This window comes from Stegodyphus dumicola, chromosome 10 (genome assembly GCF_044657685.1).
Source record: "Stegodyphus dumicola isolate Sdum_Otavi_A_Nest chromosome 10, ASM4465768v1".
NCBI classification, from domain to species: Eukaryota; Metazoa; Arthropoda; class Arachnida; order Araneae; family Eresidae; genus Stegodyphus; species Stegodyphus dumicola.
In genome coordinates this window covers 921,661-934,881 of record NC_140777.1, presented here as the reverse complement: position 1 = coordinate 934,881, position 13,221 = coordinate 921,661, and positions in this window count along the sequence as shown.

Sequence of the window (13,221 nt, the reverse complement as noted above, 5' to 3'; positions counted from 1 at the left end):
AGAAGTAGAACGCCCCCCTCGAAGATTTAGAACGCCCCCCTCGAAGACTTAGAATCCTTCCGAAGACTTAGAACGCCCCCTCGAACATTTAGAATGCCCCCTCGAAGACATAGAATGCCCTTCTCGAAGACTTAGAAGGCCCTCCTCGAAGACATAGAACGCCCCCCTCGAAGACTTTGATCGCCCCCTCGAAGAATTAGGTTGCCCCCTCGAAGACTTAGAATCCCTTCGAAGACTTACAATGTCCCCTCCCCCCTCCAAGACTTAGAACGGCCCCTCCGAACACTTAGAATGCCCCCCGAAGTCTTAGAACGCCACCCTCCAAGACTTAGAACGCCCCCCTCGAAGACTTAGATCGCCCCCTCAAAGACTTAGAACGCCCCGCTCGAAGACTTAGAACGCCCCCTCGAAGACTTGGAACGCCCCCTTCGAAGACTTAGAACGTCCCCGCGAAGACTTAGAACGCCCCCCTCGAAGACTTAGAACGCCCCCTCGAAGACTTAGAATCCTTTCCAAGACTTAGAACGCCCCTTCGAACATTTAGAATGCCCCCTCGAAGACTTCGAATTCCCTTCTCGAAGACTTAGAACGCCCTCCTCGAAGACGTAGAACGCCCCATCTCGAACACTTAGAACGCCCGCCTCGAAGACTTAGAACGGCCCCCTCGAAGACATAGAACGCCCCCCTCGAAGACTTAGATCGCCCCCTCGAAGACTTAGAACGCCCCGCTCGAAGACTTAGAACGCCCCGCTCGAAGACTTAGAACGCCCACTCGAAGACTTGGAACGCCCCCTTCGAAGACTTAGAACGCCCCCTCGAAGACTTAGAATCCTTTCCAAGACTGAGAACGCCCCCTCGAACATTTAGAATGCCCCCTCGAAGACTTCGAATTCCCTTCTCGAAGACTTAGAACGCCCTCCTCGAAGACGTAGAACGCCACCCCTCGAAGACTTAGAACGCCCCCGCGAAGACTTAGAACGCCCCCCTCGAAGACTTAGCACGTCCCCTCGAAGATTTAGGATGCCCCCCTCGGAGACTTATGACGCCCTCCTCGATAACTTAAAACGCACCCCTCGAAGATTTTGATCGCCCCCTCGAAGACTTAGAATGCCCCCTCGAAAACTTAGAATCCCTTCGAAGACTTAGAATGTCCCCTCGCCCCTCGAAGACTTAGAATGCCCCCTCGAAGACTAAGAACGCCCCATCTTAGAATTAGAACGCCACCCTCCAAGACTTAGAACGCCCCCCTCGAAGACTTAGATCGCCCCCTCAAAGACTTAGAACGCCCCGCTCGAAGACTTAGAACGCCCCCTCGAAGACTTGGAACGCCCCCTCGAAGTCTTAGAATGTCCCCTTGCCCCCAAGAAGACTTAGAACGCCCCCTCGAAGACTTAGAACGCCCCCCTCGAAGACGTAGAACGGCCCCCTCGAAGACATAGAACGCCCCCCTCGAAGACTTAGATCGCCCCCTCGAAGACTTAGAACGCCCCCCTCGAAGACTTAGAACGCCCCCTCGAAGACTTAGAATCCTTTCCAAGACTTAGAACGCCCCCTCGAACATTTAGAATGCCCCCTCGAAGACTTCGAATTCCCTTCTCGAAGACTTAGAACGCCCTCCTCGAAGACGTAGAACGCCCCCCCTCGAAGACTTAGAACGCCCCCCTCGAAGACGTAGAACGGCCCCCTCGAAGACATAGAACGCCCCCCTCGAAGACTTAGATCGCCCCCTCGAAGACTTAGAACGCCCCCCTCGAAGACTTAGAACGCCCCCTCGAAGACTTAGAATCCTTTCCAAGACTTAGAACGCCCCCTCGAACATTTAGAATGCCCCCTCGAAGACTTCGAATTCCCTTCTCGAAGACTTAGAACGCCCTCCTCGAAGACGTAGAACGCCCCCCTCGAAGACTTAGAACGCCCCCTCGAAGACTTAGAATCCTTTCCAAGACTTAGAACGCCCCTTCGAACATTTAGAATGCCCCCTCGAAGACTTCGAATTCCCTTCTCGAAGACTTAGAACGCCCTCCTCGAAGACGTAGAACGCCCCATCTCGAACACTTAGAACGCCCGCCTCGAAGACTTAGAACGGCCCCCTCGAAGACATAGAACGCCCCCCTCGAAGACTTAGATCGCCCCCTCGAAGACTTAGAACGCCCCGCTCGAAGACTTAGAACGCCCCGCTCGAAGACTTAGAACGCCCACTCGAAGACTTGGAACGCCCCCTTCGAAGACTTAGAACGCCCCCTCGAAGACTTAGAATCCTTTCCAAGACTGAGAACGCCCCCTCGAACATTTAGAATGCCCCCTCGAAGACTTCGAATTCCCTTCTCGAAGACTTAGAACGCCCTCCTCGAAGACGTAGAACGCCACCCCTCGAAGACTTAGAACGCCCCCGCGAAGACTTAGAACGCCCCCCTCGAAGACTTAGCACGTCCCCTCGAAGATTTAGGATGCCCCCCTCGGAGACTTATGACGCCCTCCTCGATAACTTAAAACGCACCCCTCGAAGATTTTGATCGCCCCCTCGAAGACTTAGAATGCCCCCTCGAAAACTTAGAATCCCTTCGAAGACTTAGAATGTCCCCTCGCCCCTCGAAGACTTAGAATGCCCCCTCGAAGACTAAGAACGCCCCATCTTAGAATTAGAACGCCACCCTCCAAGACTTAGAACGCCCCCCTCGAAGACTTAGATCGCCCCCTCAAAGACTTAGAACGCCCCGCTCGAAGACTTAGAACGCCCCCTCGAAGACTTGGAACGCCCCCTCGAAGTCTTAGAATGTCCCCTTGCCCCCAAGAAGACTTAGAACGCCCCCTCGAAGACTTAGAACGCCCCCCTCGAAGACGTAGAACGGCCCCCTCGAAGACATAGAACGCCCCCCTCGAAGACTTAGATCGCCCCCTCGAAGACTTAGAACGCCCCCCTCGAAGACTTAGAACGCCCCCTCGAAGACTTAGAATCCTTTCCAAGACTTAGAACGCCCCCTCGAACATTTAGAATGCCCCCTCGAAGACTTCGAATTCCCTTCTCGAAGACTTAGAACGCCCTCCTCGAAGACGTAGAACGCCCCCCCTCGAAGACTTAGAACGCCGCCCTCGAAGACTTAGAATCCTTTCCAAGACTTAGAACGCCCCCTCGAACATTTAGAATGCCCCCTCGAAGACTTCGAATTCCCTTCTCGAAGACTTAGAACGCCCTCCTCGAAGACGTAGAACGCCCCCCCTCGCAGACTTAGAACGCCCCCTTCGAAGACTTAGAACGGCCCCGTCGAAGACATAGAACGCCCCTCTCGAAGACTTAGATCGCCCCCTCGAAGACTTAGAACGCCCCGCTCGAAGACTTAGAACGCCCCGCTCGAAGACTTAGAACGCCCACTCGAAGACTTGGAACGCCCCCTTCGAAGACTTAGAACGCCCCCTCGAAGACTTAGAATCCTTTCCAAGACTTAGAACGCCCCCTCGAACATTTAGAATGCCCCCTCGAAGACTTCGAATTCCCTTCTCGAAGACTTAGAACGCCCCCTCGAACATTTAGAATGCCCCCTCGAAGACTTCGAATTCCCTTCTCGAAGACTTAGAACGCCCTCCTCGAAGACGTAGAACGCCCCCCTTCGAAGATTTAGAACGCCCCCTCGAAGACTTAGAATCCTTTCCAAGACTTAGAACGCCCCCTCGAACATTTAGAATGCCCCCTCGAAGACTTCGAATTCCCTTCTCGAAGACTTAGAACGCCCTCCTCGAAGACGTAGAACGCCCATCTCGAACAATTAGAACGCCCCCCTCGAAGACTTAGAACGGCCCCCTCGAAGACATAGAACGCCCCCTCGAAGACTTAGATCGCCCCCTCGAAGACTTAGAACGCCCCGCTCGAAGACTTAGAACGCCCCCTCGAAGTCTTAGAATGTCCCCTTGCCCCCCAAGAAGACTTAGAACGCCCACTGGAAAACTTAGAACGCCCCCGAAGTTTTAGAACGCCCCCCTCGAAGACTTAGAACGCGCCCTCGAAGACTTAGAATCCTTTCCAAGACTGAGAACGCCCCCTCGAACATTTAGAATGCCCCCTCGAACATTTAGAACATTTAGAACGCCCTCCTCGAAGACGTAGAACGCCCCGCTCGAAGACTTAGAACGCCCCCTTCGAAGACTTAGAATCCTTTCGAAGACTTAGAACGCCCCCTCGAACATTTAGAATGCCCCCTCGAAGACATAGAATGCCCTTCTCGAAGACTTAGAAGGCCCTCCTCGAAGACGTAGAACGCCCCCACTCGAAAAGACTTAGAACGGCCCCCTCGAAGGCATAGATTGCCCCCCTCGAAGACTTTGATCGCCCCCTCGAAGAATTAGGTTGCCCCCTCGAAGACTTAGAACGCCCCGCTCGAAGACTTAGAACGCCCACTCGAAGACTTGGAACGCCCCCTTCGAAGACTTAGAACGCCCCCTCGAAGACTTAGAATCCTTTCCAAGACTGAGAACGCCCCCTCGAACTTTTAGAATGCCCCCTCGAAAACTTCGAATTCCATTCTCAAGACTTAGCACGCCCCCTCGAAGTCTTAGAATGTCCCCTTGCCCCCCAAGAAGACTTAGAACGCCCCCAGGAAGACTTAGAACGCCCCCGCGAAGACTTAGAACGCCCCCCTCGAAGACTTAGAACGCGCCCTCGAAGACTTAGAATCCTTTCCAAGACTGAGAACGCCCCCTCGAACATTTAGAATGCCCCCTCGAACATTTAGAACGTTTAGAACGCCCTCCTCAAAGAAGTAGAACGCCCCCCTCGAAGATTTAGAACGCCCCCCTCGAAGACTTAGAATCCTTCCGAAGACTTAGAACGCCCCCTCGAACATTTAGAATGCCCCCTCGAAGACATAGAATGCCCTTCTCGAAGACTTAGAAGGCCCTCCTCGAAGACATAGAACGCCCCCCTCGAAGACTTTGATCGCCCCCTCGAAGAATTAGGTTGCCCCCTCGAAGACTTAGAATCCCTTCGAAGACTTACAATGTCCCCTCCCCCCTCCAAGACTTAGAACGGCCCCTCCGAACACTTAGAATGCCCCCCGAAGTCTTAGAACGCCACCCTCCAAGACTTAGAACGCCCCCCTCGAAGACTTAGATCGCCCCCTCAAAGACTTAGAACGCCCCGCTCGAAGACTTAGAACGCCCCCTCGAAGACTTGGAACGCCCCCTTCGAAGACTTAGAACGTCCCCGCGAAGACTTAGAACGCCCCCCTCGAAGACTTAGAACGCCCCCTCGAAGACTTAGAATCCTTTCCAAGACTTAGAACGCCCCTTCGAACATTTAGAATGCCCCCTCGAAGACTTCGAATTCCCTTCTCGAAGACTTAGAACGCCCTCCTCGAAGACGTAGAACGCCCCATCTCGAACACTTAGAACGCCCGCCTCGAAGACTTAGAACGGCCCCCTCGAAGACATAGAACGCCCCCCTCGAAGACTTAGATCGCCCCCTCGAAGACTTAGAACGCCCCGCTCGAAGACTTAGAACGCCCCGCTCGAAGACTTAGAACGCCCACTCGAAGACTTGGAACGCCCCCTTCGAAGACTTAGAACGCCCCCTCGAAGACTTAGAATCCTTTCCAAGACTGAGAACGCCCCCTCGAACATTTAGAATGCCCCCTCGAAGACTTCGAATTCCCTTCTCGAAGACTTAGAACGCCCTCCTCGAAGACGTAGAACGCCACCCATCGAAGACTTAGAACGCCCCCGCGAAGACTTAGAACGCCCCCCTCGAAGACTTAGCACGTCCCCTCGAAGATTTAGGATGCCCCCCTCGGAGACTTATGACGCCCTCCTCGATAACTTAAAACGCACCCCTCGAAGATTTTGATCGCCCCCTCGAAGACTTAGAATGCCCCCTCGAAAACTTAGAATCCCTTCGAAGACTTAGAATGTCCCCTCGCCCCTCGAAGACTTAGAATGCCCCCTCGAAGACTAAGAACGCCCCATCTTAGAATTAGAACGCCACCCTCCAAGACTTAGAACGCCCCCCTCGAAGACTTAGATCGCCCCCTCAAAGACTTAGAACGCCCCGCTCGAAGACTTAGAACGCCCCCTCGAAGACTTGGAACGCCCCCTCGAAGTCTTAGAATGTCCCCTTGCCCCCAAGAAGACTTAGAACGCCCCCTCGAAGACTTAGAACGCCCCCCTCGAAGACGTAGAACGGCCCCCTCGAAGACATAGAACGCCCCCCTCGAAGACTTAGATCGCCCCCTCGAAGACTTAGAACGCCCCCCTCGAAGACTTAAAACGCCCCCTCGAAGACTTAGAATCCTTTCCAAGACTTAGAACGCCCCCTCGAACATTTAGAATGCCCCCTCGAAGACTTCGAATTCCCTTCTCGAAGACTTAGAACGCCCTCCTCGAAGACGTAGAACGCCCCCCCTCGAAGACTTAGAACGCCGCCCTCGAAGACTTAGATCGCCCCCTCGAAGACTTAGAACGCCCCGCTCGAAGACTTAGAACGCCCCGCTCGAAGACTTAGAACGCCCACTCGAAGACTTGGAACGCCCCCTTCGAAGACTTAGAACGCCCCCTCGAAGACTTAGAATCCTTTCCAAGACTGAGAACGCCCCCTCGAACATTTAGAATGCCCCCTCGAAGACTTCGAATTCCCTTCTCGAAGACTTAGAACGCCCTCCTCGAAGACGTAGAACGCCCCCCCTCGAAGACTTAGAACGCCCCCCTCGAAGACGTAGAACGGCCCTCTCGAAGACATAGAACGCCCCCCTCGAAGACTTAGATCGCCCCCTCGAAGACTTAGAACGCCCCGCTCGAAGACTTAGAACGCCCACTCGAAGACTTAGAATCCTTTCGAAGACTTAGAACGCCCCCTCGAACATTTAGAATGCCCCCTCGAAGACATAGAATGCCCTTCTCGAAGACTTAGAAGGCCCTACTCGAAGACATAGAACGCCCCCCTCGAAGACTTTGATCGCCCCCTCGAAGAATTAGGTTGCCCCCTCGAAGACTTAGAATCCCTTCGAAGACTTACAATGTCCCCTCCCCCCTCCAAGACTTAGAACGCCCCCTCCGAAGACTTAGAACGCCCCCCGAAGTCTTAGAACGCCACCCTCCAAGACTTAGAACGCCCCTCTCGAAGACTTAGATCGCCCCCTCAAAGATTAGAACTCCCCGCTCGAAGACTTAGAACGCCCCCTCGAAGACTTGGAACGCCCCCTTAGAAGACTTAGAACGTCCCCGCGAAGACTTAGAACGCCCCCCTCGAAGACATAGAACGCCCCCTCGAAGACTTAGAATCCTTTCCAAGACTTAGAACGCCCCCTCGAACATTTAGAATGCCCCCTCGAAGACTTCGAATTCCCTTCTCGAAGACTTAGAACGCCCTCCTCGAAGACGTAGAACGCCCCCCCACGAAGACTTAGAACGCCGCCCTCGAAGACTTAGAATCCTTTCCAAGACTTAGAACGCCCCCTCGAACATTTAGAATGCCCCCTCGAAGACTTCGAATTCCCTTCTCGAAGACTTAGAACGCCCTCCTCGAAGACGTAGAACGCCCCTTCTCGCAGACTTAGAAATCCCCCTCGAAAACTTAGAACGGCCCCCTCGAAGACATAGAACGCCCCCCTCGAAGACTTAGATCGCCCCCTCGAAGACTTTGAACGCCCCGCTCGAAGACTTAGAACGCCCCGCTCGAAGACTTAGAACGTCCACTCGAAGACTTGGAACGCCCCCTTCGAAGACATAGAACGCCCCCTCGAAGACTTAGAATCCTTTCCAATTCTTAGAACGCCCCCTCGAACATTTAGAATGCCCCCTCGAAGACTTCGAATTCCCTTCTCGAAGACTTAGAACGCCCTCCTCGAAGACGTAGAACGCCTGATCTCGAACACTTAGAACGCCCCCTCGAAGACTTAGAACGGCCCCCTCGAAGACATAGAACGCCCCCTCGAAGACTTAGATCGCCCCCTCGAAGACTTAGAACGCCCCGCTCGAAGACTTAGAACGCCCCGCTCGAAGACTTGGAACGCCCCCTTCGAAGACTTAGAACGCCCCCTCGAAGACTTAGAATCCTTTCCAAGACTGAGAACGCCCCCTCGAACATTTAGAATGCCCCCCTCGAAGACTTAGCACGCCCCCTCGAAGACTTAGGACGCCCCCCTCGGAGACTTATGACGCCCCCCTCGAAGACTTAAAACGCCCCCCTCGAAGACTTTGATCGCACCCTCGAAGACTTAGAATGCCCCCTCGAAAACTTAGAATCCCTTCGAAGACTTAGAATGTCCCCTCGCCCCTCGAAGACTTAGAATGCCCCCTCGAAGACTAAGAACGCCCCCTCTTAGAATTAGAACGGCCCCTCGAAGACTTAGAACGCCCCCTCGAAAACTTAGATCGCCCCCTTCGAAGAGTTAGAACGCCCCCTAGAAGACTTAGAACGCCCCCTCGAAGTCTTAGAATGTCCCCTTGCCCCCAAGAAGACTTAGAACGCCCCCTCGAAGACTTAGAACGCCCCCACGAAAACTTAGAACGCCCTCTCGAAGACTTAGAACGCCCTCTCGCAGACTTAGAATCCTTTCCAAGACTTAGAACGCCCCCTCGAACATTTAGAATGCCCCCTCGAAGTTTTCGAATTCCCTTCTCGAAGACTCAGAACGCCCTCCACGAAGACGTAGAACGCCCCCCCTCGAAGACTTAGAACGCCCCCTCGAAGACTTAGAACGGCCCCCTCGAAGACATAGAACGCCACCCTCGAAGACTTAGAACGCCCTCCTCGAAGACGTAGAAGGCCCCCACTCGAAGACTTAGAACGCCCCCCTCGAAGACATAGAACGCCCCCCTCGAAGACTTGGAACGCCCCCTTCGAAGACTTAGAACGTCCCCGCGAAGACTTAGCACGCCCCCTCGAAGACTTAGCACGCCCCCTCGAAGTCTTAGAATGTCCCCTTGCCCCCCAAGAAGAGTTAGAACGCCCCCTGGAAGACTAAGAATGCCCCCGCGAAGACATAGAACGCCTCCCTCGAAGACTTAGAACGCCCCCTCGAACATTTAGAATGCCCCCTCGAAGACTTCGAATTCCCTTCTCGAAGACTTAGAACGCCCCCCTCGAAGACGTAGAACGCCCCCCCTCGAAGACTTAGAACGCCCCCCTCGAAGACTTAGAACGGCCCCCTCGAAGACATAGAACGCCCCCCTCGAAGACTTAGATCGCCCCCTCGAAGACTTAGAACGCCCCGCTCGAAGACTTAGAACGCCCCGCTCGAAGACTTAGAACGCCCACTCGAAGACTTGGAACGCCCCCTTCGAAGACTTAGAACGCCCCCCTCGAAGACTTAGAATCCTTTCCAAGACTGAGAACTCCTCCTCGAAGTCTTAGAATGTCCCCTTGTCCCCCAAGAAGACTTAGAACGCCCCCTGGAAGACTTACAATGCCCCCGCGAAGACATAGAACGCCTCCCTCGAAGACTTAGAACGCCCCCTCGAACATTTAGAATGCCCCCTCGAAGACTTCGAATTGCCTTCTCGAAGACTTAGAACGCCCTCCTCGAAGACGTAGAAGGCCCCCACTCGAAGACTTAGAACGCCCCCCTCGAAGACATAGAACGCCCCCTCGAAGACTTGGAACGCCCCGTTTGAAGACTTAGAACGTCCCCGCGAAGACTTTGAACGTCCCCCTCGAAGACTTAGCACGCCCCCTCGAAGTCTTAGAATGTCCCCTTGCCCCCCAAGAAGACTTAGAACGCCCCCTGGAAGACTTAGAATGCCCCCGCGAAGACATAGGACGCCTCCCTCGAAGACTTAGAACGCCCCCTCGAACATTTAGAATGCCCCCTCGAAGACTTCGAATTCCCTTCTCGAAGACTTAGAACGCCCACCTCGAAGACGTAGAACGCCCCCCATCGAAGACTTAGAACGCCCCCCACGAAGACGTAGAACGGCCCCCTCGAAGACATAGAACGCCCCCCTCGAAGACTTAGATCGCCCCCTCGAAGACTTAGAACGCCCCGCTCGAAGACTTAGAACGCCCCCCTCGGAGACTTATGACGCCCCCCTCGAAGACTTAAAACGCCCCCCTCGAAGACTTTGATCGCACCCTCGAAGACTTAGAATGCCCCCTCGAAAACTTAGAATCCCTTCGAAGACTTAGAATGTCCCCTCGCCCCTCGAAGACTTAGATTGCCCCCTCGAAGACTAAGAACGCCCCCTCTTAGAATTAGAACGGCCCCTCGAAGACTTAGAACGCCCCCTCCAAAACTTAGAACGCCCCCTTCGAAGAGTTAGAACGCCCCCTAGAAGACTTAGAACGCCCCCTCGAAGTCTTAGAATGTCCCTTGCCCCCAAGAAGACTTAGAACGCCCCCTCGAAGACTTAGAACGCCCCCACGAAAACTTAGAACGCCCTCTCGAAGACTTAGAACGCCCTCTCGCAGACTTAGAATCCTTTCCAAGACTTAGAACGCCCCCTCGAACATTTAGAATGCCCCCTCGAAGTTTTCGAATTCCCTTCTCGAAGACTCAGAGCGCCCTCCACGAAGACGTAGAACGCCCCCCTCGAAGACTTAGAACGCCCCCCTCGAAGACTTAGAACGGCCCCCTCGAAGACATAGAACGCCACACTCGAAGACTTAGAACGCCCTCCTCGAAGACGTAGAAGGCCCCCACTCGAAGACTTAGAACGCCCCCCTCGAAGACATAGAACGCCCCCCTCGAAGACTTGGAACGCCCCCTTCGAAGACTTAGAACGTCCCCGTGAAGACTTAGAACGCCCCCCTCGAAGACTTAGCACGCCCCCTCGAAGTCTTAGAATGTCCCCTTGCCCCCCAAGAAGACTTAGAACGCCCCATGGAAGACTAAGAATGCCCCCGCGAAGACATAGAACGCCTCCCTCGAAGACTTAGAACGCCCCCTCGAACATTTAGAATGCCCCGCTCGAAGACTTAGAACGCCCCGCTCGAAGACTTAGAACGGCCCCCTCGAACATTTAGAATGCCCCCCTCGAAGACTTAGAACGGCCCCCTCGAAGACATAGAACGCCCCCCTCGAAGACTTAGATCGTCCCCTCGAAGACTTAGAACGCCCCGCTCGAAGACTTGGAACGCCCCCTTCGAAGACTTAGAACGCCCCCTCGAAGACTTAGAATCCTTTCCAAGACTGAGAACGCCTCCTCGAAGTCTTAGAATGTCCCCTTGTCCCCCAAGAAGACTTAGAACGCCCCCTGGAAGACTTACAATGCCCCCGCGAAGACATAGAACGCCTCCCTCGAAGACTTAGAACGCCCCCTCGAACATTTAGAATGCCCCCTCGAAGACTTCGAATTGCCTTCTCGAAGACTTAGAACGCCCTCCTCGAAGACGTAGAAGGCCCCCACTCGAAGACTTAGAACGCCCCCCTCGAAGACATAGAACGCCCCCTCGAAGACTTGGAACGCCCCGTTTGAAGACTTAGAACGTCCCCGCGAAGACTTTGAACGTCCCCCTCGAAGACTTAGCACGCCCCCTCGAAGTCTTAGAATGTCCCCTTGCCCCCCAAGAAGACTTAGAACGCCCCCTGGAAGACTTAGAATGCCCCCGCGAAGACATAGGACGCCTCCCTCGAAGACTTAGAACGCCCCCTCGAACTTTTAGAATGCCCCCTCGAAGACTTCGAATTCCCTTCTCGAAGACTTAGAACGCCCACCTCGAAGACGTAGAACGCCCCCCATCGAAGACTTAGAACGCCCCCCTCGAAGACGTAGAACGGCCCCCTCGAAGACATAGAACGCCGCCCTCGAAGACTTAGATCGCCCCCTCGAAGACTTAGAACGCCCCGCTCGAAGACTTAGAACGCCCCCCTCGGAGACTTATGACGCCCCCCTCGAAGACTTAAAACGCCCCCCTCGAAGACTTTGATCGCACCCTCGAAGACTTAGAATGCCCCCTCGAAAACTTAGAATCCCTTCGAAGACTTAGAATGTCCCCTCGCCCCTCGAAGACTTAGAATGCCCCCTCGAAGACTAAGAACGCCCCCTCTTAGAATTAGAACGGCCCCTCGAAGACTTAGAACGCCCCCTCGAATACTTAGAACGCCCCCTTCGAAGACTTAGAACGCCCCCCTCGAAGACTTAGCACGCCCCCTCGAAGTCTTAGAATGTCCCCTTGCCCCCCAAGAAGACTTAGAACGCCCCCTGGAAGACTAAGAATGCCCCCCGCGAAGACATAGAACGCCTCCCTCGAAGACTTAGAACGCCCCCTCGAACATTTAGAATGCCCCGCTCGAAGACTTAGAACGCCCCGCTCGAAGACTTAGAACGGCCCCCTCGAACATTTAGAATGCCCCCCTCGAAGACTTAGAACGGCCCCCTCGAAGACATAGAACGCCCCCCTCGAAGACTTAGATCGTCCCCTCGAAGACTTAGAACGCCCCGCTCGAAGACTTGGAACGCCCCCTTCGAGACTTAGAACGCCCCCTCGAAGACTTAGAATCCTTTCCAAGACTGAGAACGCCTCCTCGAAGTCTTAGAATGTCCCCTTGTCCCCCAAGAAGACTTAGAACGCCCCCTGGAAGACTTACAATGCCCCCGCGAAGACATAGAACGCCTCCCTCGAAGACTTAGAACGCCCCCTCGAACATTTAGAATGCCCCCTCGAAGACTTCGAATTGCCTTCTCGAAGACTTAGAACGCCCTCCTCGAAGACGTAGAAGGCCCCCACTCGAAGACTTAGAACGCCCCCCTCGAAGACATAGAACGCCCCCTCGAAGACTTGGAACGCCCCGTTTGAAGACTTAGAACGTCCCCGCGAAGACTTTGAACGTCCCCCTCGAAGACTTAGCACGCCCCCTCGAAGTCTTAGAATGTCCCCTTGCCCCCCAAAGAAGACTTAGAACGCCCCCTGGAAGACTTAGAATGCCCCCGCGAAGACATAGGACGCCTCCTCGAAGACTTAGAACGCCCCCTCGAACATTTAGAATGCCCCCTCGAAGACTTCGAATTCCCTTCTCGAAGACTCAGAACGCCCTCCACGAAGACGTAGAACGCCCCCCCTCGAAGACTTAGAACGCCCCCTCGAAGACTTAGAACGGCCCCCTCGAAGACATAGAACGCCACCCTCGAAGACTTAGAACGCCCTCCTCGAAGACGTAGAAGGCCCCCACTCGAAGACTTAGAACGCCCCCCTCGAAGACATAGAACGCCCCCCTCGAAGACTTGGAACGCCCCCTTCGAAGACTTAGAACGTCCCCGCGAAGACTTAGCACGCCCCCTCGAAGACTTAGCACGCCCCCT